Source organism: Anas platyrhynchos, chromosome 3, assembly GCF_047663525.1.
Source record: "Anas platyrhynchos isolate ZD024472 breed Pekin duck chromosome 3, IASCAAS_PekinDuck_T2T, whole genome shotgun sequence".
Taxonomy (NCBI): domain Eukaryota; kingdom Metazoa; phylum Chordata; class Aves; order Anseriformes; family Anatidae; genus Anas; species Anas platyrhynchos.
Window position 1 is genome coordinate 71796058 of NC_092589.1, and position 24802 is coordinate 71820859.

Here is a 24802-nt window from a genome sequence, read left to right on the forward strand (position 1 = left end):
GATTTCAACAAAAACACTGCTCTTCCATAACACAATCAGATTTAAAGAGCCTTTTAACTAAAAAGTGTATGTATTTATTTATTCATCTGCTCATTCTGTCTTTAGGACAACAAAGCTTTCAAGAACAGGCATCTGATGACCTCCACGGGAGCCACTGAGGACCTCAGGCCAGCAGTAACAGTTCGTCCTCTTTGCTAACAGCATCTCCATGCAGATTTAGTGGAGACATTCAGTCTGTAATAAACACAGTCTAGGCAAATACAGAACTAGAATTGTCTGCTGCCTCATTATTAATATATTAGGATAGTCTGGACCTCTGACCTCTTTACCAAATCTTCCACACTTACCCCCAATTTCTTTTCCTGCCCACGCATGCAGCAGGAACCCTCCTGGATTTTGCACATACACAATCACAGCTGCAGCATTTTGCCCCAGACTCTGTACCCCAGAGTTCCTCGCCAACAGGGATGGCACCCTTTGACAAGACAGAGCATGAAAGAGAAAGCAGCGTGTGTGTGTGCCCAGCATGCAAATGCTCCCTCCCGAGCACAAGGGATGCGATTTCATCTGGTAGCCTGTAGTGTGCACAGCTTAATAACAAAATGAAAATGCAGGAAGACTGTATCAGTCATGCAGATGCAGTGGGGGGAAAAAATATTTAAAAGGAAGAAGAAAAAAGGAAGAGAGAGAGAAAGAGAGAGAGAGAAATTGGAGTACACTGTTAGTTTTTTGTGTGTGTGTATTTTTTTGACACTAAGCACAAGTCTAGCAGATTTAAGTACTATATAAAAATGAGTAGCAAGACAAGTCCAGGGAACAATAGATCTGAAGGAAAAGGACTTCCAGAAGCAGACTTGGTTTTTGTGTTTTTTTTTTTCTTTTGCATGAGGCCTGGAAGCAGCTAATCTCTGCTGAGTAAAGATAGCCATTCAGATCAGATCAGTCGACAAGGCTGCTGGAGAAGGAAAACCAGGATATCGTTTCATTGTCACTATTGGGGAGCCACCAGATGCTTGGGATTCCATATATTTGGGGGATAAATCTTTCAAAAGCTCCATTGACACTGGGGTATGTCAATAATTCAACATATTAGTTGGATGCAAATACTGCACAATAAGGTATGGAAAGAAAACTGTAATTGGGAATGCCAGGGCGAAGGGGGCTCTATCTTCTGACTGAGCCCATTGTTGAACTCCAGGCTGAACCTCCGACCCTTTACTTTGGAAGGACACAATAGGCTTTGATATGAGATGGTGGGAAACGGTCTTGGAGGCTCATTTCACATTCAGCTGCAATTCATCAGCTTGGCTGGGACTTCTAGCAGCTTTAATGACCACTGCAATTGATGGTTAAATCAATTTGTGACGGTGACAGCATGGCTGGCCCCTAGACTGTAACAATCCGGGATTACAACAGGCAGAAAGGGCCCTGTTATTCAGACGTGCGTGGTTTCTACTCAGCTTTGAGTGGGAACAACAGTGGGACAAAGTCTCACAAGACCAGGCCCAGAGAATGTACACATTCACTCCAGTTGACTACACACCATGGCTGCTTCTTTTAGCGCGATAAGGCAGGATAAAAAAAAAAAAAAAAAAAAAAAAAAAAAAAAAAAAAGCTTTGTTACAAATAAAAATATACAGTAGAGCACAAAGGACCCTGATATTTGACTATATCCTTAGGGAAAGTGGCAACCCAGAAAGAATTTCACCTTTGTTCCTCCAGGGACGAAGTGGGTGGTCTGTCCCCCTCCACCCGCTGCCCCAAACGGTGGTGCAGCTTGCCCCCACAGTAAAACCCGTACACGTCCGGATTATGGTAGAGCAGGTTTGCATTTGGCAAGGGGGGCATAGGCAGGGGGGATGGGGGCCAAATATAACATTCAGACAGTGAGAAGGAAGGACTGCTCCCTCTTCTGTCACTGAAGAAAAAATGCACGCAAAACACACTAAAGCATGCTATAATTCATTTTCATCTCTCCATGATTATAATTACCTCTCACACTGAACAGATACTGCAGGGAAAGAAGAAGACCAAAGCTCACTCTGGTGGCCTTGCTGCTAATAATTACGTTACAGGGCAGTCAGTTGTTTTGGACGTGAGTCTGCAAGGCCAGTGCTTGCCTATCAAGAAAAAATGCAATTTCCAGTCATGTCAGGTCTCTCTCCTGCCACATTTTGCTGGTACAATATGATATTTTCACCCAAAATATACAGTGTATGTTATCAGCAGGCAGAATTTCTGGGAAATGTGTTATTTCAGCATAATACTGCACATCAACTAATGCAGGCAGTGGCTAAAAGCTATGAGACATATTTGAATTGTAGCATAGATATGATATAATGTGTATGTGTGTTTTGTTTATATTAAATTACACTTAAAATATTTCAAATGGTTCACTGAAAAGCTATGTTTTCTATGTCATATTAATTGAAATAATTTATTCAGCCCAAATAGAACAGTTATGTTGTGTATCTAACCAAGCGTAGACTCATTTAAAAAATCAATATGATATGTAGTCAGAGAATCAAAGTACTTAGAAATTTATATGAGGAAGCTGTTAATGTGAGCACTACACATTATGCCAATCAATAAGTTGTAAATTATATAGTAATTAATTACACATCTCTCTTTGTCGATTAGGCATGATCAAGCTATTTCTGTGTATACTAAAGAAACATGTTGAAAATGAGTACTAAAAAAAATTTAAAATGAGAGCCACAGTCCATTGACCTGCTAAATAAATCTTTTTATTTAAATTACTTCATCATGTTCTGAGTTGAATCCTACAATTAATAACTAATTCTGGCATCTTCCTTACAAAATGTCATGGTCTAAATGTTGCAAAAGAAAGAGCTGACTAGCTCCTAGTAATATGTAAATCAATTGGTTGATGTTAATACCTGAAAATTTGTAACCCAAAATAAAATACCACATTTTGAAAATGTAAACACATTTTGTTTTTTCTAAAGGATCTGTCCAAATATTGAAAAAATATTATTGCTAACAGTAAAGAGGTCTGGCACTAGGTCCAAACCCTGACAGTGGAGGAGGGGAAAAAAAAAATCACTTGGTTTCTATGGTAACAGTGCTGGTAGAAATAGTTGTGTGAGCATACTGAACATGCATAAAAGCCTTCCCAAGGGAGGTCAGAGGATTTGAAGAAAGAAAGAGGGGGGGGGGGAAGAAGAGGAAGGGGAAAAAAAAAAAAAGATGGCAGCTTCTGCAGAAAGCAGATATTTTATGCTGAATAAGTGTTTCAGATGTGTGATGTGATCGATAACAAAACATTGTTGCTAATAGAAAAATCTTTGACTATGTATCCATTCATACTTAAATCAAGTTGGTGCATACTCATTTCTATGTGAGACATATTGATACATACACATTTGCTTTTGCACACGTGTTTAGATATTGGTGTGTGAATAAATTATACATCTTCATACAGAATGGAAGTACAATGTGAGACTATAACAAACCCCTTACTATATATATTACCATATATAGTGTATCGCATATGGACAGTGTCACTATATCAGATATATTTAAATCATCTTTATATCTATGAACTATAAAGTATAATATGTATGAAATATATCTGAGCCACATTATCATTAAGAACATTGGAATAACTCAAAAGGAGCAGCAAGAAGCACCTAGCATTATTTGTGGATGAAGTTATTAGTTTTGGCAATTAAATCATGTTAATTAATTTTAATGTTATTAGTGATGGTCAAGAAGACAGGAATTAGTCAGAATCTGTTGCACAATGAGCAAGCTGTATATACCAACTAGACTCTGCAATTCAGCCTGCTTAGAAACCCTGTGAACATGGTTCATTCTTTTGAGCTAAAAATGTTCACTAGCCCTTTATTTGCATCTGCTTCAATCCTCTGTTCATTGTTGGTTGCTATAAACTCTCTCCATGGGGGATGGATTGGCACAGAGAGGAAACGTGACAGAGGCTCCCATGCAGAGGATGAGCCGTTGCTGCAAGTGAAATCCCACATCCATAAAGCCAGGGGGAGGGGCAGGATTCCTGGGTACACTCAAAAGCTCGATTTGTGCAAGCAGGAAGGCAAAAACATTTTTGACAGTGCTTGGTGTGCAGAGCGGGTTTGGAAAACGTGCATCATTCTCATAGATTTCTGGAGCAGCACAATGCACTATAATTTCAAAAGCTTGCTAGATTACCTTCTGAGGCATGGTGAGAGAGGATTTTCATCCAGAAGAGGTGGCTATGGAAAGCAAGGAGGATCTATAGCCACTGCTGGTTCTTTACAATTCAAAAGAAGCGGCACATTATCTGGGACTGACACTTGCAGAGACAAAAGTGGCACAGAAGTCTTCCCTGACCCTCCTTCCCCCCCTTCCCTCCCTCTTCTCCCCCCCTTTCCCCCTTCCCCCCCCCCCCACTCCTACCTCCCCCTATTCAGCCACCAAATGAGGCCCAAGAGCAGAATGAGGCTCCCTTTTGGGCCAGTCACACTACTGTCCTTTCTCACTCCCTACATGTAGAAAAAACACTATTATTTACTTGCAGCGTGTAGGGTGTGGCGCGGGCACACAGCCAGCAAGGATCTTGCATCAGGCACCTCCCTGGGGAACATGGAAGTGAGATACACAAAGGATGCACTTGACTGTAATGTCCTTAGCTTCATAGCTGGTTCAGAAAATCATGCTACTGACCACACCAGCCTTTTTGAAAATGCACCACCACCATCGGTTTCAGTGAGAAAGTGTGTTTTAAGGAAGGCATTTTTAATTTCCCTTCTATGAGGGTTGCTCTGTTCACATTAGAGAAAAAGGGAAAATTAATCATACATTGATCATACTTCACCCAGTTTTGTAAACTTCTCCTGCAAGACCAAAGCACCACTGTTAGTCATTAATTTTCCGTAATTAGACCTCAGGTTAACGTTTTACTGAAATGAACAATGGCTCTCTGCACTTCTCAAATCTACTATTCCTGTGTGTCTTTGGAAACACTTAGATCACAACCAGCTATCTTCTAATTAGAAGATACTCCTATAATTGCTAGAGAAAGGAAAAAGAAAAACAAAAACAAACAAACAACAAACAAAAAAGAGAAAACCAAACTATGATCTAGGCTAAACAGACAGAGCTTGTCAGTATCATTACTGAGGACCTTGATGCTGGGTTCTCCAGCATCTTTGCTCTAAGCTCTATAAATATTAATCTGTTGTAATACTACAAATAATTCAGAAATATCACCAAGTCAGCAGAACAAAGAAGTTGAACTCCAGATTCCCCATGCACTTATTTTCCTCCTGCTCTCGGGTGGTAGTGTTTTGAGAACTTGAATGGTTGTAACATGCCATGAGTTTTAACGATGACTCTGACTTTTCATATGATCTCCATTTCTTTCCAAAAGCCCCAGTGGGCCTGACTCCATGTGATATATGCTCCAGGACTGGGGTGTCATGCTATCTAAATATACATTTCACTTGACATCTGGAAATGGATGGTCACTGATCCAACATTTTTTCCATGTCTTCAAAGACTTAGGCCCAGATGCTGAATCATAATCCACATTCATGAGTGCATATTCTGCCCCTTCTTCACTGCCCAGCAAACCTGTTTTTGTTTTTTTTTTTTTTTTATTCTGTTATTTGAGTGCTTTCATTTGCAATCCATGAACTTTTAAATCAAAACTCTCGCCCTTGTTCTGCATGTTAGTTTTTCCTCTTGCTTGAATTTGCTATGTAACAACTCTGCTTTACTATTCAGCAACCTGTGTTATGGAGAAAATGTTCCATTAGCCTATTAAGAGTATAAGAGTATTATAAGTATTATAAGAGTATTATAAGTATTATAAGAGTATTTAACAGTATAAATATGGTCGTTTATTCTACTCAGAGTGTGCCCTCCCAACAGCAGCATTTCATGGAAATTTTGAACCTTTCCGTGATAAACTTAGAGGGAATTCCCAGCTTCCTGTCTTAGATTCCAGGTCTCCTTAAGATGGAGGCTGTACTAATGCTCTTTTGTTCTAATGGACAAATGTGGATGATTTTAGTTTAAATGATGGCCAACTTATTAAGGCAGTGACTACAGAGAAATCAAAGACATGACTACTGTATTAAGTCCAGGTACACAACATACTCTTCAATCAACTTCTTGTGTGAGCTCCATGATATGGGGGTTGACTGATTGTACATGTAAAGCCAGTGTAGAAATCATTGCACTACACTGTAGTGAATTCTGTGACTGTAAATCAAATACACCTCAAATCAGTCCTGAGTGAAGATTTTGGACAGAGTGTATTTTTCAATATTTGTATAAATTACAATTGGACAACAGCTGCCTAAAGTAGTTTTATTAGTTTTGTTTGCTTATTTGTTATTAGCTTCACGAACTACTACTCTAAATTTCACTCATTGTATAACCCTTCTACAAACAAGCTGTCTTCTCAACATCAATGAGCAAACATTTGTCTTTGTTAGAAGAAGCTGTTGAATTAGATTGTAGAAAGACATAAACACACAAATCCAGATGTAGCACAAAGTATGTCCTATTTTTATACATTTTGATGAGCTTACATTTGTTATTGTTTTTTTATTTCTCTAAAGAATGACCAGCAGAATATCTAGTAGTTCCAATATTTGCATCACTCCTTTGTGCTTCTTCTGTGGCTCCTATTTGCTGGACATAAACTTTTGTCTTATTCTCCCTTGTAGAAGTTCAGAGAATTCCGTTGCTGTCCCTTTAGGGTCTTAAAAAAACTATGCAGCCAATCAGAAAATGCAACACACAACTGTGATGTACTTGTACATGTCCACCTGAATGTTCTATGCACATAAAGAAAAGCTGGCCACCTATACACTGTACCTGGTAGGGGTCCTCTTCCCTTGGTTCGAGTGGCTGCAGTTGTTTGGGATACGCCCAAATCCAAACAATGGTCTTTGAAAAACATAATATAAATAAAAACTATAAATAAATAAACAACAAAATAAAGGGCTCTTCTTAATCCTCATTATATGTATTTACATTAAGGATAGTGTGATAGCATTGTTAGTCAAAATGCAGTAGTGGCAGAAGATACAGGTCCAGAAAATTACTTTATTCCTACACACAATTCACAAGAATGGAAAACCACAAGTACTGTAGATATGCTTAGGTCAATCTAAAGAAACAAAAGACTATGAGGCTTGAACTTTGGAATAAAAATACTCGTGTCTGTATTGGTGTAGCACAATCATTGGTTATTGCACTGATGATACAGTGTTATTATCCTGGTTATTAATATATTATGACTGTATCAAACTGGTGTCAGAAAACCTCTGTCTGAGAGAGGATTTCTGTCCCTTTCTTATTGTTTGGTCTGCTTGAAGAGACATGTAAAACATCTAAGCATGTATCTTAGAGCTGAGACCACAAGAAAAAACAGATGAAGACTGCAGAAATCAAGAGTTCAATCTATTAATAAATAATAATAATAATAATAAATCTGTTTCATTTCAGCTTAAGAAGGTTAAGAAGTTTACTGAAATATTATGTATTCACTCATGTCAAACCTTGTCAAAATAATAATATAACAAGCATCACATCTTAAATATATGTGACCTGAAATCATTGCATAAAATTCTGAACAGTAAGCCACGGACATACTGACAGATACAAATGTAAAGTAAAAGGAAGTTAATTCCCAGAATTATCATTGAACATCATAAACAAGATTAAGTCCTTCTCTGAACAACCAAAGACTTCAGAGTTACTGTAAATTGTTCAAATTTGGGCATATTATGGAGTTTTTATGGCTTTGCCATGAAAAACTTTGTTTACTCTGGGCCGGATTCTGATAACCAAAGTTTGAATAGCAATTCTCTCTTTGAGTAACCAGAACGAGTTCCACATACCTGAACAGAAAAGACCAATTTGCTCCTTGGCTCTGAAAATGTTGTTCATTCCACTTTTTTCAGTTTTCAGACTTCTTTTCCACCAAAGTCTCAGAAAATTATTCATGAAACTGAAAAATCATCTCTACAGGACTGCTTGCAAAGATTCCACTCAGCATAAGCAAAGGTGACAAGATTTGGTTCTTTGTATAAGTCTAAAAAAATCACAGTGGCCGTAAAGCAGCTATGTTTCTGCAGCAAGAATTATATGATGATTTTGTTACATGCAGTTTTTCATAGTGGTTAAGTAAATAAAAGGTTTACTTTGCATGTGATCGTTAGAAACTGTAAATCTTAGCTCATAAAAACAACCCTTAACAAATACAGTTTTGCACTAGCCAGGCAGTGCAGAAAATAGCATCTCATTAGCTGTAAATCTTGGCAGAAAGGAGAAACAGAGCCTGGGAGTCTTAACAACAGCTTCTGTGCACCAGCCATTAGATCATACTGAAAAGCCCAACAGGTCTAAAATTTGGTTGTGAAAGCCCACATAATCATTTTAGTATTATATGATCATTTAATTACTCCAAAACCTATGGTTAGGGCTCATGCCAGCCTTGAAAAGATTAAAGGCTACATTTTAGGGTAATGAATTCTACTTATTTTTATTTTTGAAAACTTTATTAATGGTTTTTAAAAGGTGATATTCTCCTATTCAGACTTTCATTGCTTCCATGTTTGGCATGTTTTTCATGCTAAGTAGGCATGGCACGCATTTTGATATGTGACTGAAAACAAGATCCAGGCTGGTCTATGAAATTCCCTGCATACCTCAACTTAGACACCTGCGAATGCATAAAGGCAGCCTTGTACAAACCATTTAATGCCTTGCTCCTGCCAAAGTTCTCTCATGACAGAGTGATGTGGCATGGAGGGACCTTGTGCTTTTTCCATAAGAAAAGAAAAAGGAAAACAAAACATAAGTTCAACAAGCAAATGCCTATGCTTCCCCAAAACACAGCATCCCACATTAAGGGAATCACGCAATGCACAGCACTGGTTCAACCTCATGAGGTCCATCCAGAGAGATACTGGTGACAGGCCAAGAGTAACCCCCATGGGCTGCACTCTAACAGATATTTTGGGGCTACACTTCTGAACCCACTCTGTCTATCCCTCTAGTGAGCTCATGCATCAATCTGTAGTATTCTGAACCATCAGTCAAGGCAGCATGCCTCCTTTTTAAGGTGTTATGACATCAGAACTGAGCAGCTCAAATAAGCTGCCGGAACCTTATACTAAAACACTAAAACTGTGATGAAAAAAAAAAAAAAAAAAGGTCTCTTTCTTGCTTCTATATTTTTTCAAGTCTTCTGAAACAGTTCCTCCTCATTCCAGATATATATGAGAAAATTAAAAACAGACAGGTAAAAAAAAAAAAAAAGAAAAAAAAAAAACATTTACTTTATTTTAATAAAATGGTGAAAGTTGAAAATAGCAGACATTAAATCCATAATATGAGGTAACAGACATTTGTTTTGCATAAAAATACTCTGGCATTTAAAGCTCCAGAAGGCTCTCACCATGAGCTTTCCTGCTCTTTGCTTACGTGGCACCAAGGCCTCCTTCAGCTGTTGAAGATGTGCTGAATAACAGACAAGGGGAAGATCTGTATCTTCTTTATGAAGTGGTCTGGGCAGCAAAAGAAGGATTGCTTTCCTATAATGAAAAAAAAAAAAAAAAAAAGCAATGAACTAAATCTTAGAGAAAAACACCAGAAAACAAGATGTTAACAATTCTCTAATCCCCGTGTTAGTGGTCTACATTTGCCATATGCCTTCATCTTAACCTATGAAATAATGTCAGGTGCTGTCAGCTGGGGTGTTAACATACTGCTTTTTCTCCTGTCTGGTTTCTACCAGGTCTGCCTGCTTGGAAAGGCCTGTCAGTAGAATCAGCTGGAAAATGAGCAAACAAATAAGAGAGAACAACATGAGGAAACAATACCATCTGGGTCATATTTCCTGAAGAAAATCTTAATAAATTCTGACTAAGTCAATGGCACCACACAGCTTCACTTCAGATTGGGAACTAGCTCAAGTTTTTAAACTTTTATATAGGCTCTTCCATATATATGGATCTCACAAAACAGTTCAGAATCATCTGTTACTTCCTTGTTACTGTCGCCCTATATGTGATCTTTCCTTCTAAAGTAACTAAAGGTCTTTTCTTATGCAGGGGATACAAAAACAGGGTCATGAACCTTAACATTCATTCACCAAGCTCTCATACATATACACAGTATGATACTCAAAGTATCTGTTAATTATTTATTTTTTCAAAAAAAAAAAAAAGTTTTTAAGTCCACTTGCCTTGAAGAGAAATACTATCTGCACTATAATTAGCTCTTAAATGGCAACTTTCAATAAACGTGCACTAAGCAAGATACTTTGTCATCCAAAAAAAAAAAAATCAAAACACCTGGAAAAAAAAATGCTTATCAAGATAGAAAAAGCAAGAAAGCAAGAAGGATAATTAAAACTAATCAGGAATATGGTAGATGTCATTCTCAAGAAGCAATAACCTAAAGACAGAAACAGATTTAATCTAACTAGGGAAATCAAACATGTCTGGTGTCTTTATAACAAATGACAAATAACAGCAATAGCCAAGGTTTGAACTGGGTCATATATTTTATTAAAAACCCATATGGCATGATGATCCACTATGAAAAATGTGTATAGTAGTGGTTTATGGCTGTGGTTCATACACTAACAAGATTTTCATTTACTTGAACATCTTCCATCATGTTCAGGACAAGAAAGTGTTTCTAACATTCTCCTATTAGCAATTATTTTGACATTATGATTAAAAAAGCAGCTCAATACAGCTCAAGCAATGTAATTTAATAAGATGAGCTACTTGTTTATTGGTTTGGGATGGGTGGTTGTGACTGCCTGTTTAACATCAACATACCTTGTACTGGACATTTGGAAAATTTGACTGATTGGCTGATGTCAAGTCCAAACTCAAAGCGATATCAGATGTGCTACTGTTCTGGGGCAATGTGGGAGCAAATATGCTGATTAAGCCTGGGAAGAAAAAAAAAAAAAAAAAAAAAAAAAAAAGTAATTGTCTACTTTCATGGGTGCCAGACATCTGCATCAGATGGTTGGACAAAAAAATCCACATTCCCACATCGTGTCATGAGGAAGGTGCCTGCAGCATGGGTATTTATGAGTATGCACCAGTCCTCCATACAGAAAGTTCATGGTGCTCTGGGGATGAAACCAAGCAAAGTTTACAGATCAGCAACTTGTCAGCCCTATCCTCCAGCTGAAATTAAATGCAGATAAAATAAATAGAATGTTTTAAGGAAATGGAAATACCAAGTGCTGGAATTTCCTGGCTATATACAGCTGGATTTATTTCAGGCTCTGTGGACATGGAAAAAAACATGAGCTCATACTCCCCATATGGGAAATGTGATGTTGGTAAGGGAGGAAAACAGAGTTATAGTCCCTGTTCTATGGAAACTGCATGATTAACCAGGCCAAAGATGAGAAAATAGAACTATCAAGAGTAGCTGCCCAGTTAGAGCTTGGAGAACAGCATGGGCACAGGTAAGCAGAATGGATGAGGTTTTCTGGGGATGGTAGGAGGGGGGGAGAAAATTAAGCCATGTGGAAGCAAGCTGTGCTGTGACCCTTGCCCTGGCTCTGTGTAGTTTTCTAATATAGAAGCAGATTATCTGACTTACTGATTCCAGTGTGCATTGAGGGGTCGACTTGAATTACAACAGGGATGAAACGTTCAAACAGGAGAATATCAGTGTCTGTGAGTGTAACAAGGAGTTGTCAGAAAGGGGATTTGAGCAAGGACTGCTGGAAGTGGGAAGTCAGAAGATTCTACACCCATGGTATCTCACATTCAGCTCCCAAAATTAGTGGATGGTTTTTGCTTTAACCTCCATGTGTGTGGTTTCTCCATCTGTAAAACAGATGCTCTTCTTGCAGAATGTGCCTACCATAACCTTGTAAGTCCAATCTGTGGTGTGTTTTTGAAGCTAACCTTCCTGTTGCCCCCACTCACCATACTCCAGTTTGCATTCCTGAGCCCTGCTGGGGCACAGATAAGATTTCTTTGGGTGCAATCAAGCTGGGAATTGTTCTGCTGGCACCCCCACCTACTGTCCTCCAACCATTCATGGGTATTCAAAATACGCTTCTGGGATGCAGCAAACCACTGCAATGTGAGCCGTAGGCCCTCAGCATCCACTCTTTCATGTGGTACTTCATACTCACTAACACAAGCACTGATTTCTGTAAAAATGATGCTACAAAGTGCTTGGCTGCAGCAGTGATGAACAAGAGGAGCCACTGGGCAGGAAGCTAACAGTCATTTCTTCAGAGCAAGGATTGTAAAGTGCAGAGTAAAAGCATCACATGCCAGCCATGGGAAGAAAAATAAGTATTGCATAGCAGTGCTTGAATGGGCCACTTACACTTTCTGTGCACTGACTGAGGTGGGTGTCTTGGTGAGAAATCACATACAATCATGTAACTAAAGACTGTCTTGAGGAATACATTCACGAGGTCAAATTAATGTTGCACAGACCACCTTAATTCTGGCATTTCCTAAGTCTCAAGTGTTTGACTTTACAACCTTAATAATGTCCTTTTAACATAGTTTTTGTATGTGTAATAAATTATATGCCCTTCTCACTTTCAGTGCTCTTCTCACCAGTAATGTTGTTGGACTCTGGTCCTTCAGTATGAAAACAAATATTGGAAATTATTGCTGTTGTTATTGAAACCAGATGTACATCTCTCTGTGGCATTTATTTGTATAGTGTCAAACTCTAGCACATTCAATTTCAGTGTAGTTATTGAATAAAAATGGGCAATAGAACTGATAGTGAAATGTCAGTGCTGGAAAGGCCTGGATGGCGGCTCTTTTCAGGAAACTTTGTAGTTTTCATTTCTTATGCACACAGTCACAACAATGAGTATGAGCAAAAATGACAAAATCACATAATCTCATCAATATAGAGTAATGGAAAGTAATGGCGGACCAAGATGAAAGAATCTGGGCCCAAATGTGTTAGGCACTAAACCCACTCTGAAGCAGGCAGTGTCTTGTGCCTTATGGGTAAAAAAAGTGATGTCTTTAGTAAACTGAAAACAGCAGAAGTGAATCACAGTCCTCACCGTCCTTTTATTTTATCTCAAAACTCAGACACATCCACTCTGAAGGACAGTATTTCTCACTATCTACTGCCAAATTATCCTTCAGTTCATGCTTCAGTTTTAGAGGTCTAAATTTTAGACATCAATCATTAAGTTAGAAAAATTCCATCATGCCTTTTCTATGTTCTCACTGCTCATGCTGACTTCACCACAAGGAATAAGCTGCTTGACTGTATTAGAAAGCACTGAGTGGAGGATATATGCAGGGAACAAGCCCAGTGAGTGTCTAAGAGGGTATAGGGTTATGGGGTGACAGAAGACTTCTTTAGTTCTTCCTTGGAAAAAGAATACCAAAACATAGGCTACAGATATCCTTCTCTGGAGATATTTAAGGCCCATCTGGATGCCTACCTGGGCAGCCTGCTCTAAGGAACCTGCTTTGACAGGGGGGTTGGACCTGATGACCTTTCAAGGTCCCTTCCAACCCCTTCAATTCTGTGATTCTGTGATCTCTACAAAAAGAACAAAATACAAAACTAGCATACCTATTTACTTGAGAATGGTCAGCAATGCAGGGTAAGACAAAATAAATAAAATTCTTGGGAAAAAAAAAAAAAGTTACTGGAAGTAATAATTTACAAAGCCTTAAATTAATATTACAGCTCCATGTTTAAGTAAACAAAAATTAGGTAATCCCAAAACTAGACAAAACATGCATTGATTTGATCATTGTATATACATTTTAATATGAACTTTGATTGTGTGTTCACTTTCATAATTTCATACAGGATTCCTACCTTGGTTAATACACATGGTGGAGGCTATGCTCAGGGCTATGCTGGCAATGAGGTTTGTGGAAGGGTTAGGTCTGTAGAATTACTGAGCACTCAGAGCTGTAACTGCAGCCTAGGATTGTCTGTGTCCCGGATGTGCATCATGAAAGATAAAGACTGTAAATTAGTCTGTGGGTTTCTTGGGTTGGATAACTAGTCTTATACATTTGGGGCTTTAACTGTTATGTCACTTAGGTGTCTTCTCACAAACCTGGGTACCAGTATGCTTTCGTCTCAGAGAGCTGTCATGAAAATCAATTTATTAGTGGCTGTATCTCCCTTATGCACTGTAGTAGAATGGTGCAGTAAAACCAGCTGAAAGATTAAACACACGTAGAAAGCATACGGTTAGAGAGATGCAAAGTAATATATTCCCATTCTCTGTGACAAGAGGAAAAATAATTATGGCTCCTGTTTACCAAGAGTTTTTGCAACTTTAACACATCTTCTGCATACACTTATTACAGTGTAAGCATCTGTACAATTTCCAGGGTCATGCAAAGCACTCTCTGGTGTCAAAAATCTTTCAATCTAAATAAACAATATGTATAGCGATGGCTGAACAAAGCTCTATATGTATGTAAAAACATCCTTTCAATTAATGTATGTTAACCACTGCTACAAATAAATTACTCCCAACTTCATCATTCTTGAATACCTACGGAACATTTTTAAAAACCCTAATGTTTCTGGACAAGGCACTGCCAACCAGTTTAACCAGAAAATTCTCATCTTCTTCTCATTCATCTACTGACCAGCCTTCCATGTTGTGCCACACCAGTGGTGTTCACTGGCAGCCTCACAGAACTTGTATTTGGGAGGGACCAAGACTTGCTTTGTCAGTCTTATGTCTCATTCAGGAGAGCAAGGGCAACCTATTGATTGACTGCTTTCATTTCCATCCTCCTGACATTCCTTGGATTTCTTGCAGCAGAGATCAGACACCCCTCTCAGAAACCAATTTGGAATTTTAACAAGACTTCAGAGAGAAACTAGCTTAAAACAACATGGACTTTCATCGGCAAGCTACTCCCTGAGTATATCTGACAACTCTAAGTGGAGGCAGCATCTGAAACAAAGAAGAATGACCACTTATTTATTGACAAAAAATGCAATCTTCATGGCCACTTCAAAAGCATTTTACTGTAACCTAAGATGTCCATCTGTGGAGAGGTTTGAAAGAAGAAAATAAAATTCTTTTTGAGTACAGCTATAAGGAAAATGTGCCCTGTTAGTTTATAAAGCTTTTGATTTTACTGTGATTAATCAGATTTATGCTGTATATGTAATATATGACCTTAATGCACAGTATAGGGGGAACCCTTGTAATAAAACACAATTATTATTATTTTTTAATATTGCAAAAGGATACTATTTTTACTGCAATATGCATCTGTGCCAATGGAAAATAGTGGGAAGGAAAAAATATATTGTCTGGCACTGGTTGCCATAGCAGCAAGCTGAAGTTCAAGGAGAAGTGGAGAATCTGAATTCTGTGGCAAGGTAATGAATTTAGCATCTACAGGAACAGAAATGGATTTTCTGTCACAGCCTGTAAATCAACGGCAGGAAACTAACATGCTGGAGATATTTTGGAATGCTTTATATCTGCTTCTGATGTATGAAAAGTGTATCAAAATTATTTCTCGGGGCTTTGTCTTCCAGGGCCTTCCCTTTCTTTCTGTTCAGACCAGTGCACTTAAAAACATACTCAGTGAAGCTGATGTTTGTTACTAAGACAAAGGAAAAAGCCTTGCAGTTTTCTCAGCAGCCCTCTGAAGCCAGGAGGCATCGCCCTCCTCCAAGAACACTGCTCTCACACTCTGACTTTTCGCAATGCACCAAAGTTTCAAAGGTCAGCAATGAGTTATATGCATCCAGTTGTCCAAGTCTTTTTTTGAGAAACTTAATTTCCTTACATAAATGCATGATGCAGGCTTTCAAAGGGAGTGGACATGAAAATATCTGATATAACCAGCTCAGCAATAGGAACAAGCATGATGGTTTTTCAACATGCCTCTTGAAAGGAAAGAGGAGATGGAGTTCAGATGCTGAACTGGTGTTCCTTGATCAGTGCCTGCAAATGGCCAGTCTGTAGTCTCGATAAGGATTTGGGGGAACAATGCCCATGCCTCAATTAAATCTCTAGTCAGTTGCTTCTTGATCTCTTTCAAATATCTTCTTGACGTCCAGAATAGCTTTGTCCTTGGGCTCAATAATTTTGGCCCAGCAATACAGACAGTATCAGTGAGAAATGTACAGGGAAAAAAAAAAAAAAAAAAAAAAAAAGGCTTGCAACAGTGGAACTCAGCTAGCATTCTTCATGCTCTACATGCCATTAAAGAGCGAAAAAATAAATAGCTTTCCTTTCTACTTCTGTTCCTGGAGCAGATGGAAAACACTCTGGGGAAAAGTAGGAAAAAAATATCTTAAATAAAAAGAAGAATTATAACAATACACTACAGTTAATTATGTGTAATGGGCTTCATTCCCAGTAAATCACACCCATGTAGCTCTGATATAATTCTTCCAAAGTCAGTGAAGATGAAGCAGTGTAAAATCAATGTGAGCAGAAAATATAAAATGCAGTGGAAAAAAAATATAAGAGAAGTAAGTATTAAATATATATATACATTTCTCATACAGATGTCTTCTGAATAAGACACAGGAATGCACTCTGACCTTGTTACTTCAGAGGGTGCATATGGAAGATCCGTTATTTCTGTATATGCATTTTGCCTACCAGCAATGAAACTGAATACTAACTAAACATGAAATAACACTTCAGGAGTTAAAACATTTCAAAGTAAAATAAAATAAAATAAAATAAAATAAAATAAAATAAAATAAAATGCAAAATATAATTTGCTGATTGTGACTAATTCCTGTTCAAATCCTTTTTTTCTTCTAGAGTAAAAGCATGACCATAGGCAGCATAAATTTCCCTGGATTTGCATTTGTAATCTTCTCTGAATAAAAATAAAAATCTGTTAAATAAAACACCTAATATCAAAGCCATGTACAAAGATGTTCATTAGTTTTCCACAAATTCCAGAAGATAATCCCATCTTAGCCCATCTGAAAGAAAATAAACAGTATTTCCATCATGATGGTGCTGGTCATCAGCTGAATTTAAGAGTGGTTATCAATTCATATCAAAACAACCAACGAAATTCTTAAGCTCACAAAATTATTGGGTCCTGAGATTTTTGTTGATCTGTTGCCATTCAGAAAAGAAGAGAGGAAAGGCAAATACAAAATTCAAAAGCACTTCAGTTCCATTTTGGACATCTGTAGAATTGAAGATGTGTTAAATCTTGTAGCTACAGCTCTTATCCTTTCTTACTCCTCTAACAGAAATCTCTCAAAAACTTTGGTCCCCTTGTGCTGTTATAAATACATTAATAGCTGGTAGCTTAAGTTTCAGATTTGACATCTTTCATTTAAGATAGGAATCCTTCCAGGACACAGAACAGGATGGTGTTGCTCAGCATGGGTTTTGGTACAGCAAGCAGGTTTCTGCTTAGGAGTCCTTAGAAAGCAAGTCACTTTCCTGTTGAGATGAACCACTGCAACAGCAGCTTGAAGACTGTGGGATTTCCTTACAAAGACCAGGCATTTGATTTCCTTTAAAGAAAGGTGGCTCCCGACTCAGGCAACAGCTTTTCTGCAATAATGGCCTACCGTGTTTCTGCTGATTTTGTCTGTAACTGTAAGTAAGCATGAGGATAGTAGGAAATCATTATTTCAATTACTACTCCTGCCGTGAATGTAAGGCTCTCTCTGTCTGACAAATAGTGCATGATTTTCATTTACATAAGCTCCTTTTGAAGTGGAAAATAATAAATATCTTTTTTTTCTTTTTCTTTTTCTTTTTCTTTCTCACTCTTGCCTGTACAGAGTATTGAAGCCACTGGAGTAAATGAAGCCACATACAACAGCATTCAGAACAGACCCTTTCTTTCCAACTCCACAGTACTTCTCAGTCCTATTCCACTTGCTGGACAGGCAGGTACATAGGCTGATGAGAAGGACAGAATAATCAGATAACACAGGCACATATGTCTTACTTCTCTAAAGAAAGGGAACGTACATTTAGAAAGGGAGTATCTTGCCTTATACTCTGGCCAAGCACTGTCTGCTCTGTTAAAGCTGAGGTGAGGAGGCTCAGTTTATAAAAAACATCCAGCTGCAATGACAGAAGGCAATTTCAGTCCCCTTCCCTGTAGTCAGCAATGGTGGGATCACATACGTGTTGTCCACATGCTGGATCATGACCATACTCCATTCACATCTGAGCTGATGTGTTCTCTTATTTAAGCTAAATGAAGAGCAAAAGTCTTCTCCCATGTTCTGGGTCACTTCAGGACCAGGCAGAATCCATCCTCCACTGATGGATTAGTTTATTGCCCTAACCAGTGAGAAACACAACACCAGTCACTCAGAAAAACAGTTAACTGTAGTAGTGACACTGTGATCTGACCAGGATATGGGTCAGCAGCCTGCTCTTGCAGGGACCTGCTGTTAACAACTGGAGAGCTACAGCTTGAAATATTTCTCCAGTCTGATAGATGTGTTAAGTAGTTTCTGGGTGCACTTTTATTTTAATCAGTCCCTTCTAGACAAAGAGTTGTTTTATGCAAAGTTACCAATATCCAGCAGGTGTATCCCATTCGGGGTTTTAAAGAAAATCTTAAAGCCCAATGATTATGCCACATCTTTCAGAGTTATCACTACAGTAACTTTTGGTTGGGATTTAAGCTGTAAATTGTTAAATACCGATAAAATCTGTCATTCATTTACTCTTGCCCTCTCTTCACCTAGATGTGCTGTGAACCACTGAGATAAACCAATACGTATGAGGGAAAAAAGGCAACCACTCACTTTTCTGCAAGATCCATCCATGTTTCACATCATAGTGTGACTGCACAAACTGACATGGATCGACTGCTGGAGCAATTGAAAGGGTGGGAGCTTGTGGTATTGTCACCAAACACACTGTCATGTCAAACCACAGCCTCAGGCAAAGGACTGAAGGATGTGATTGGGACCCAGATCTCTCTCATCGTGACAGATTTCCAAGTGTGGAGGAGGTTACATGCCTTCCTCCAAAAGCTTTGTGAATCAACCCCAGGACATTCTTTTCATATCTTAACAATAAAAATAAAATAAAATAAAATAAAATCATTTTCTGCTGGTTTGGGGTTTTGTTTTTGTTTTTATTTTGGGTGTTCTGTTTTGTTCTGTTGAATTTATATGTATCTTTCCACTTTTTTTTTTTTCTTGGCTTCATTTATCAAGGAAAAAGCCTTGCTTATGTGACCCCTCCTTTGAAATATCTGTCTTTGACTAGCTCTGTAACAGTTTCACAGCTCATTAATTCTTCTATGCAAACTTATTTATGAGCACAAATTATTCCCCCTTCCTATCAGTTCTCTACAGAAAGTAGGGGAGGAGAGAGCTGGCACTGGAACGAGTCATTGCAAGAATGTTTGGGCTCCATTTGCAGCTTTCAGGAAAATAACTTGCATGTTTGTTCTGTCCTCATTCACCTGAGAAATATACATTTGTGCTGGTAATTCCATTGAAATAATTACTGTCTGAGGAGCCAAAGCCTGTTATCTAGCCAATTCCCCTCACAAGCCATAATGCACAGCTGCAAAGCTCCAGGAGGGCATTGAAAGGCATCCTGAAACTTCATGGTAGTGACAGGGGAGAAAGCGAGGACACCTGGCCCTTCTGGCATCCGCTGGGGAACAAACTTGTTATGTGCGGGGAGTGGGGAGGGGCGAGGAGAGACAGGGTTACAGTGGGCTTGTTTGTACTTCCATCTAATCTTTAATCACCTCAAAGACATTTTTGTGATCTGTTGATTTTTTGAACTGTTGCAGATGGCAGAGAAACCGGGAGTTAATAGCCTTCTGGGTTCCTACTGGATTCTGGATGCTGAAGCAAAAGTCTGCTTTCTTTCCTTTTGCTCTTTGCTCCTTCCTAGGGCAAATTCCTGTCTTCTTCCTCTTGAAAGGAGCTTTCTTTACAGGAGGATCAGTTTATCTCACTTTCCAGCATGACTGTTTCCACTGCCCAAAGTACCTCAAAGGTCACTCAGCTGCACAGAGCGCTGTGGTGCACTGCATGAGTCAGTGCTACTCCTGGAGGTCTCAAAGCTGTGCACGTATCCTCTTGCCATTCCCAGAAGGACAGAAGCAGACTCAGAAAGCTCAGTGGAATTTTATCCCAGAAATCTCTTCTAAACATTCTGCCCACACCAAGCATGCCCTGCACATATGCAGAACCAGGGTAGCAGAGCAGAGCAAGCAACATCCCCACAGAGCTCATTATCAGCACTCCCAGCTTGTCACTATGTAGGACTGCTTCACAATCATTCTCTTCGTTGGCAAGGACAGTCTAGGAGCAAGGCATGAGAGCAGTAGGTAGGGATGCTCGCACTGCTCCTGTGAGCTCAGAGGTTCCCAGATTTGCTGATGATGTTCCAAGAGACATGGTTCATGTTGTAGAAGACCATCCATCAGAGAAGGCACACACAGACACCGGGACTAGAGAATAAGGGTAGAGGCATGTCACCAGAGGCACAAAGCTGAAAAAGAGGTTTCAGCTCTGTCATCTGCTAACAAATGATTGATTGGCTTTGAAACTTAATCTTCTTTTTATCTAGTTCATACACATGTGGAAGATGGTTGCAAATAACATCTTTTTACCAAGAAGACTTTTACCACCTTCTGTCATAATTTCAAATGGCATCTTTAAGAACACAACAGAGCTACATCTTTCAATGAGCTTCAACATTTTAACTCCTGAAATATGGACAACCACGTATAATTTAACAAGAATACAGATTTCCCACTGGGTTCTTTCTGTAGCACTCACTTTATGGGGCAACCACTTGAAGGAAGTCAGTTTGACATGCTCTGTGCAAAAGCATCAACATTAGACCTCTGCTCAGAAAGCAGCATTGCCAGAGCCTCTCAAACCAATCCAGAGCGCATCAGATTGCGAGAAGACTGCTTACACTGAATGATTAAACCTTTACATTAGGTGAGAACAAGACAAAATCTTGTATGTCTTAGTCTCTGCTTGACACAAAAGGCAAGAACTACTGATTTAAATCTACTGGTGTAAATCTGAAGGATGTCTGCTTGCCTACTGTTTTATAGACTAATGGACTACAGCTGTTACCATATTCTAGAGGAGCCCTGGGCAGAGATCAGAGGGTATATGTACGGTCCTACCAGCGCAGATGTCATGTGCAGTCAGTGGAAACTTAGTCAAATACATTGTAATTGCTAAAGTAATTAAAGCTCATTACTGAAAGTAAACATTATCGCCAAAGTTAGCACTCCTGAAGGAGTAAGTGACATTTCTCACTTATTCACACTGGAACCAAAAGAGTTCGTTAGGGCACAGATGTACTCTGGGCTGGCAGATGTGGAGTATTTTAATGAGAAAATAGTTACAAGAGGTGGTTAATATGTTTATATGTGTAAATTGAGAAAATAAAAATAAAATAAAAACAATACAAAAAAATAACAACAAGAATACAGTACAGGAAATGTCTTGAGGAGAGGAGAGGAGAGGAGAGGAGAGGAGAGGAGAGGAGAGGAGAGGAGAGGAGAGGAGAGGAGAGGAGAGGAGAGGAGAGGAGAGGAGAGGAGAGGAGAGGAGAGGAGAGGAGAGGAGAGGAGAGGAGAGGAGAGGAGAGGAGAGGAGAGGAGAGGAGAGGAGAGGAGAGGAGAGGAGAGGAGAGGAGAGGAGAGGAGAGAGTTGATATCAACACAAGTTGATACAAGTCAATATTGCAGCTACAACAGTGGCCTCAAAGTAGTTTAGCTCAAAGGCTTTTTACGTTAGGCCACATCTCTGTGCTGTAGCTCTCTAGCCAGCCCCACTGCTATCTACTAAGGAAATGTGAGTACCAGGCAGGATTTTCTCAGTGTACCAAGAGTTTCGGTTGGGAAATCATGCTTTCCAGAAAGCCCAAAAAAAAAAAAGGCAATTTAAATTCAGATTCAGCTCTGGGTCAGGATATAGATTTAATCTGTCCATGTGGAGTTTCATTCTTGTAAATTTCTGTGATACTTTTATACGTACATGTATACACATGTATGTATGTGCACATAAATGTATACATACAGATACACATATGTGCACACATATGAACACAAATGTATTATACATCTATATACATACACATCCACCTGTATTTATAGCTATACCTATGCCCACATATACTTACATGCACATCTATATTTTAATGGTATATGCATAGAGGTATATGTATAAATGGATGTTATTGTCAATACAGTTAGGGTAGAAGCCTAAAAGCAGCTGTCCAGTGACCTAGATGTCCTCCACTATCCAAAACAGCCACATAGGTTAGATGTGACATGGAATCTTTGGAGGTTCATGGCCTCATGGACTTATCCTTGTGGAGGTCATGAAGGATTATTTTCAGGGGCCTCAAATTGTATTAGATACGTATGTTTCGACAACTAAATCCATCTCCTAGTCAATAGATTCCCCAAAGTGGCTCAACAGAGCTCAGCACAAGCGCCATTTGTTCACCTGAATAGCTCTCAAAACTCCATTGACTGTATACACTAAATCACCATTGATTGTTAAGGAAGCTTAGACAGCCAACATGACTTCATCCATAGGAAGACACCAAAACTTTGCAGTCTCCACCTAAAGTTGTAGAATCAGAGGATTAGAGGAATGGGACAATAAAGTTGTAGAATCACAGGAAGGGAACCACAAGAATCCTCAACTCAAATTCATGGTTCTACGCAGGACCACCCAAAAATCAAACCATATGTCTGAGAACACCGTCCAAACACTTATTGAAATCTGGCAGACTTGGTGCTGGGGAGGCTTCCCTGAGGAGCCTGTTCCTGTGCCTGACCACCTTTTCAGTGAAGAACCTTTTCCTAGTATCTAATCTGAACTTCCTCTGATGCAGCTTCAGGCCATTTCCTTACATTCAAGTTTACACAACCAAGGGCATTAAAAGCACACAGTAGAAGTGGAGACTATTTTAGCTCCACAAAAACTATGCCTGCAACAGCCCTAAGTGGCAAAACAACTTCAGGTTTTTTAGAAGAATATTTTTCAGTGATTGACCAGTTGCATATCTTGAGTGATTTATGTTTACCTATTACAACACACAGGCAAAAGGTGATCATATTATCATACGCAAATTTACTCTCCCATTGTCCCATTCTGGATTCCTAGCTCTTACAAATCTGAGTATTGTGACTATACTTCAGAGAACAGAACCATTTTCATCTTTGACAGAAAATGAAGTGTGTTTCTGAACACTTTGTTTATAGTATTCTATAAGGCTGTAGATATTTTTATACTGAATGTATTCTTATATATTTAATTTCCCTCTAAACCCCAGAAAGCTCTCTTTAAAAACAAGAAAAAAAAATCATCTGAAATCAGTCCATTCAAACTCTTTGTTAAATTAACAATTTATCAAATATACCATATGGCATTTAGTGCAATTAATGCTCTAACAGAGGTCAGAGACACACTGTCCTGGAAATGAAGGGCTTGCTTTGGCAGCATTTCCTCATGGAAGCAATCCTCAAAGTAGTACAGGCAAGGCTGACCATGGGGCTGTGTAGCACATGAATGTATGGATTTGTGTTGATGTAATCTCACTGTTGCAACTGGAATATGTCGCTGATGCCTGGGTTCAGGAAACGAGACTTTTGCTTTCCATACACTGTCATTTTGCTACTTGTGCCCTAAAAGAGGTACTGTCAGTGCAGATAGTTCTTTATTTAAAAAGCAAACTTAGAAAATCATGTACTCTCCAAGAGAGTAAGTTGAATCTGATCTCATGTTTTGATTATGTATTCTTTATACTGTCTAGTTAAGTTGTGTGTCTGAGTCAGAACATTGTCACAGGTCCAAATTTTCTTGTTATATGTTTTCTTTCACTTTATCCTAAGAACAGAATGGTTGGTCAGTTCTGATATTGATTTTGACTGATTTGCATCTACTGATGTTCTCAAAATGTACTTTTAAGAATGTAGACACAACAATGTGTTAATATATATTTTTTGCAGGTGGAAAAATAAGAGCACTACTATGCCATATTCTGCAAGACTAAATGTTGAAGGGAGATAGTATGTGCCTGTTGACAGCTTAGAAAGGCTGTGGAGCAGTGGAGTCACAGCTGGAAGCCTGCCCAGATTTCCCACCAGGAGAAGAGTCACAAGCTCAGTGGCACCTGTGGATCAGCAACACATGAAGTCCTATGTGAGCCATTAATTTAGCAAAGAAGGATGTTTTCGCCTATTTTGTCAGCTCTGTAGTTTGGCTTTGCAGAGATGAGAACTAGGGATGTTCGCAGAGAGTGTCTACCCAAACCAGCCCCTAAATTGCCTGCTCTAAGATGAGGGAGATTTTTTTCAGACTGAAATAGAACAAATTGGTAATTTTTGTTTCCCAGACACTCTTTTTCCCGCATGCAGAATTCCTTTCTGTTCCATTAAGTGCAAACTCAAGGCATTTTTATACTGTAAAAGCAGTACTGGAAATAGATAGTTTGGCTGAATCACTGGATCACCACAATGGCTAAGCAATAAAGAGAAGATTAAATAAATTCATGAATAATGCCTTTCTTTGGTTGGCATTTCAGCTTTTTTATTATTAACCGAAACAAGTAATTTGTTATCCATCTTTGCTTGCTTAAATACCTTTCTTTGGTTGGCATTTCAGCTTTTTTATTATTAACCGAAACAAGTAATTTGTTATCCATCTTTGCTTGAGTGAGGGAAATAAGTGGTCACCAAAGCACAAGGGAAAAGAGATTGTAAGCCATTTAATGATTCCTTTCAGCATTTTTTCTAAGTACATAGTTCCTCAGAAAACCACAGTTTTGGAATTGAATCAC

At 38.8% G+C, this 24802-nt stretch overlaps 2 long non-coding RNA genes across 11 annotated transcripts in view; one reads left to right on the top strand and one right to left on the bottom strand.

The window, feature by feature from the left end:
• The window catches only part of LOC110351781 (uncharacterized), an 82682-nt gene that overhangs the window by 22643 nt on the left and 35237 nt on the right, over nucleotides 1–24802 (bottom strand). For 3 of the 10 annotated variants that reach the window (XR_011808406.1, XR_002399609.4, XR_011808404.1), the window contains 4 exons: nucleotides 10833–10948; nucleotides 7878–9575; nucleotides 6850–6921; nucleotides 4439–5752 (listed from right to left, as the gene is read on the bottom strand). This is a non-coding gene — a long non-coding RNA (uncharacterized lncRNA). Of the gene's footprint in view, nucleotides 1–4438; nucleotides 5753–6849; nucleotides 6922–7877; nucleotides 9576–10832; nucleotides 10949–24802 lie in introns of those variants that run through there. The other 7 variants (XR_011808411.1, XR_011808409.1, XR_011808407.1 and 4 more) reach the window with 4 other exon arrangements.
• On the top strand, nucleotides 11260–19040 carry LOC106015324 (uncharacterized). Its single transcript, XR_001187272.5, has 3 exons — nucleotides 11260–11479; nucleotides 17779–17890; nucleotides 18703–19040. It is a non-coding gene; the product is annotated as an uncharacterized lncRNA (long non-coding RNA).